The sequence below is a fragment of the Hylobates moloch genome, unplaced genomic scaffold (assembly GCF_009828535.3).
Source record: "Hylobates moloch isolate HMO894 unplaced genomic scaffold, HMol_V3 SCAFFOLD_10, whole genome shotgun sequence".
NCBI classification, from domain to species: Eukaryota; Metazoa; Chordata; class Mammalia; order Primates; family Hylobatidae; genus Hylobates; species Hylobates moloch.
The window spans coordinates 24,463,932-24,469,515 of NW_026652285.1; positions in this window are offsets into that span (position 1 = coordinate 24,463,932).

Genomic DNA, 5,584 nt, shown 5'->3' on the forward strand with positions numbered 1-5,584 from the left:
GAGCAGCTCCTGTGCACCTGTGTACTGCAGAAGAACCTGCTATTACCCCACGACTGTCTGCCTGCCTGGTTGCCTCAACCAGAGCTGTGGCTCCAGCTGCTGCCAGCCCTGCTGCCGCCCAGCCTGCTGTGAGACCACCTGCTGCAGGACCACTTGTTTCCAGCCCACCTGTGTGTCCAGCTGCTGCCAGCCTTCTTGCTGCTGATCAACTCCCAAGAGAACCACTATCCTCACACAACAACTTTCTGCTCAACTGACTTATTTTTTGGGGGACTAATTTAATTTGCTGCTGACAGCTACCATGCTGTCACCCAAATTTTTATGAATTCTCTGCATGTTTAAAATCTTGGGAATCTGCTTGAGGGACAGCAGAAAACTTCATCCTGATTCTGTTTTTCCTTATACCTTGTGGATCATGTGCCAGCTTTGTGTGTTCTCAATTTTGAGTCATGGTCTCAGCTTTGACTCTAAAGTCATGAGCTTCGTTCTCTGCTTCTAAGGAATTTAGGCTTCTGCAACTGATCAATAATCTTTGCAATTTTTTTGTTTGTTTGTTTTCAATATCCTCCTCATCATTCTTGTATCCTTCCTTCTTCTTTTCATGATAAATTTGGTTTGTGTCCCTGGTAGCAGAGATTCTTACCTATATGTTTCTGAATAAACTCTGAATCATCCTCATTTCATATGGTGTTTTGTTTTATTTGAAAGCATTCCTGATATGGGATTTACACACATATCACTTACCATAGGTATTATCCAATTTGATTCTCAAAACAGATGATCATGTATTATTACCTTCATTTTTCACCTGGAAAAATGTAGTGTGTGTTGTTATGTAGCTAATAAAGGACAGATTCTGATCCAAGCTGAGGTCTTCCCTTTCTGCCCAAGGACACTTGCATTTAACTCTCAATATAGTGAGATGACATTGGAAGTCAGCACTAGCAAGATATGCACTTGAGTTTATTTAACAATGAGAGGAATAATCTCTCATATTTGCCGATAATATTTTTTTTCACACAAAAAATTCCCAAATTATTTTCCCACACCTCAGTGAGCAGCAGCTGCATGACATGGCAGCAGGGACTGCTTTAATGGCTGCCCTGAATGCAGGGATCTTTTTATCTCAGCCTTTGACCAGCCAATCATTCAATTCATCTGCATCAAAAAGATGCTTGAGAATTCATTATATCATCATAAGAGAGAGTCTCATCTGAAGTGACTTATTCTCAGTATGATGTAAATAAAATTCTTACACGGCCTCCCTCTCCTGAATACCTATTGAAAAAGAAAATGAAACTAAGTTATTCCTTGTAAAATACAGACCATACCTTATGCCACATTAAGACAATTTGTCCCCTAATCGAAATGTTATGAGGAAAATTAAGTAAGGAATAAAGCTGGGAATTGAGAAAGTATGCAATGGGTATGTAAGACTTGGCATAATCCATAATCTCTGAACCAAGGAAGGAAATGAAAGAACCTTCTGCGTTTTGTAAGACCAATACGAGGCATCTAAAGAAACTAAAAACTGAAACTGTGTTTCCAGGGAACTCAGAAGAACGTAAGAAAGGAGCAAAGTAGAAAATATGCATTCATAGAAGTCATGATAGACAGAGGTTGGTGCTTTTGGTCCTGAATTGATGCAAGCTAAGCATTCACTCATGGAAGAACTGATCAATACTGGCTCTGAGAGAAATATAAAGTTTGGGGACCTGGGTCACCTTCTTGGGACCTCCTACCAGCTGGGGAGTGGTAGAAATACCTCTGATGAGCTAACAATGTACATTTCCATGACAGATGCCAACTTCTGAGACTGTGAATCTAGAATGGTCTAAAGACTTGGCTGAGGGATGAAGGCCACTTACTGTGATCATCGTTCAGGGATGAAGTAAAGGAGATGAAAACTAGGACATTCTCTTTGACCAGCATCAGTTATGAAAGATGAATAAGTTCAGCATGTCTAATGTACAGTAATATCACTATAGTTATAAACACTTTATCATATACCTGAAATTTGCCAAGAAGTTAGATCTTATATGTTCATACAACAAAAATAAAAAGGAAATGGTAACTACGTGTGCTAATAAATATGTTATTCACAATGGATACATATATTAGAGCATCACCTTGTATACTGAAACAGACACATTTTTTATTTGTCAATTACACCTCAATACTGCTAGGAAAAGTATTTAGTTGATCTAGTTAATTATTACAAAAATATTCTTATCTTCAACATTAAAGTTAGAAATTTTCTGAACAAAATCACTAATTCCGGGCTGCCTGCTATAGGAGACATATTGGATAAATGCTTTGTGTACATTATTACTAATTCTTTTTTTTTTTTTTTGAGACAGAGTCTTGCTCTGTCACCTAGGCTGGGGTGCAGTGGTGCGATCTCGACTCACTGCAAGCTCTGCCTCCCAGGTTCATGCCATTCTCCTGCCTCAGACTCCCGAGTAGCTGGGACTACAGACACCCGCCACCACGCCTGACTAATTCTATGTATTTTTAGTAGAGATGAGGTTTCACCATTTTAGCCAGGATGGTCTCGAACTCCTGACCTTGTGATCCGCCCACCTCAGCCTCCCAAAGTGCTTGGATTACAGGCGTGAGCCACTGCACCCGGCTATTATTAATTCTTTAACAAACTTTCAAAATAGATATTAATATTCCCTTTGTGGAGATGAGAAAATTGAGGGTGAGAGAGTTGGGGTATTGTCATAGATTAGTTTCTCCCAGAAGAGACTTTGAAGAAAAGATTCCAGTGAAACTAGTTTACTGGGAAGTGCAGATCACACCGGTAGGAACTGGAGAAGTGATACAGAAAAGGGTACACTATCAAGTCAGTATCACAGTCACCAACTAAAGCTTAAACTAAAGGGAAAACTATCAGAAATGATGAAAAACACACAGCTAGAATTATCCTACTTCAGGAATGAGGAAGCTAGAGTCTTTATAAATCAGCTCTCCAGAATCATTGGTTGAGTGTTTTTCTCTGTGTTGCATTCACAGGTGACATGACTTCTTACAGCAGCAATACAAGAGCCCTTAGGCACAGAGATGCAGATTCTAACAGAAGGAAATTAGTCCAAGCACACTAAGATCTAATATATATGGGTGCAGTCATGAAAAGTTATCTACGATATACAATTAGCTCCACTCAAGTAAAACCTTTGCTACTTAAATGTGATGGACAGCCAGAAGTCCTAGATGAAGGAAGAAGAGAAGGTGAGAAAGAGGAGTAAGAGAAGGGACAGAAGATGAGTGGAGGACAAAAGGAAGGAAGAAAGAAAGAAGAAAGAGGAAGGAAGGAAGGAAGGAAGGAAGGAAAGAAAGAAAGAAAGAAAGAAAGAAAGAAAGAAAGAAAGAAAGAAAGAAAGAAAGAAAGAGAAAGAGAGAGAGAGAGAAAGGAAGGAAGGAAGGAGAAAGAAAGAAAAAAGAAAGAGAGAAAGAAAGGAAAAGAAAAGAAAAGAGAAAAGGAAGGAAGAAAGAAAGGAAGAAGAAGAAAGGAAGGAAGGAAGGAAAAGAAGGAAGGAAGAGGAAGGAGAGAGAGGAAGGAAATGAAAAGAAAGGAAAGGAAGTGAGATGTAAAATGAAGGCCAATGAAATAAGCTACACTTACTGCTGCTATAGTACAGTGCACCTGAGATTCACAATCTCCATTAATTACCACCAGTTCTATTCTCCCTTCACCCCTGGCCAGCACTCTTCTTGGTCTGGATAATTGCCTGATAGAGTAGCTCAGAACTTCCTTCCTGAAGGGTCTGAGCCTCTAGTTACTATGCCACTGTCCACTGTGATTGCTGTTCTTACTGATTTCTGGTTATCACTGGACATGGACACACTATGAGATTCTCCAGTGTCATGGGTTAATTTTTCTCCCCCAAAACTCATATTCAAATAGAATCATTTAAAGTGTTATGTGATAAGACAAGGTCATATTGGAAACAATTAGGCCTCTGATTAAATATGACTGATGTCTATATAAAAGGGGGAAATTCAGAGACAGTATGCATATAACAGAAAAATTATGTCAAACACACATGGAAATGATAGACATCAACAAGTCAAGGAGAGAGACCTGGAACAGGTACTTCCCTCACAGGCTTCAGATGAAAACAACATTGCCAACATCTTAATTTCCGAACTGTAAAAAAATAAATTTAAGCCACTTGGTTTACAGTAATTTATTATGGCAGTGCTAGTAAGTTAATATACTTACTAAGTATCCTGAGCTATAGATATATTCTGCTACACTATATAGCTTAAAGATAATTACCCCTCACCAAATAGTAACTCCTTTCTCTGTCTGCTGCTCTGCTGACAGGAGAGTCCAAAATGACTAAGCGATAACGATTCCTTTTGATTATAACAAAGAAATAGAGAAGCAAATACTATAATTTTTATTCATGTGAAAATTTTAAAAAGCCAAAAGTCACCTACTGGATTATAACTTGATAGAGTGATTAGCTGTTTGGAAATGAGTAAGCGGATATAACTGGGAGAGAATGGGATTAATTTCTATTTCCTAACCTGGTAATGGGGACATAGATGTATTTACAATGTAATACTATATCAGGTTGGAAATTAATAATTTGCATTCTTCTCAAATGAATGGTATACCTAGAAAATGTTTTAAACATGTTAGAACTCCACGATGAACCAGGTATCATCTCAACTCATCTAATCCCTTCATTGAAAAGAAATAGAAGAAATGACACTTACTGTGCTAGTAACTAGGTTTAGGGCTAGAGCCACAGCACATACTGGTTGGCCTGAATCTCAACCAGTTATGTGATAGAAAGTCCTCCATTCTCATCCTGGCAATCCCCACACTCCCAGACAAGTCAGAATGAATGGTCACCCTAGAGCATAGATTGCTTGATGCTGTCTAAATCCCAGTGGATTTCTCTGCATCCACCTGTTCTCTATCTGCTCTGCCGCATGGAACACACTGTGCCAGACACCGTCTTCCCAAGTGACGTTCAAAGAACTGAAAGACACAGATGATGTGGGTGGCACAGAGAGATGCCTGTTAGTCTTCAGTCAGAATTTGGTGGGTGACTAGTCTTGGGCCCAGGCATGGATTCATTTTGTCACTATAAATATATCAGCATCATGCTTCTCCCCACAAACACTTCCCAGGCTACATACAGCCAACCATGAGGCTGGGCAGAGAGAATTTCCTGAGCCTCCCAGATCAACAGGAACTATCACATGACCAGATGATGGTCAGAGCAGGAATGATGCTGATGACGAGACTGCCTTCCTTTTAGCTGAAACAAACTTTCTATGAGTAACTCACAATTAAGAAACAGATTAAACCCTTAGTTTAAAAGGTTCATAAGATTTCAGAAACAACTTCCCCTTTGACAATCCCAAACAGACTGTGGAAAACAATGTAAACAGCAACAAGGAAAAGTGCTGCTGATTAGTGGAAACTTTGGAGGCCAGGTGTATAAAAGGTCCAGATTGCAAGGGGTCATCAGATTCTGGGAAACTCACCTCTGAACAGAAGCCCACCCTCCACCCCTGACACCATGACCTACTGTTGCTCCCCTTGCTGTCAGCCTACCTG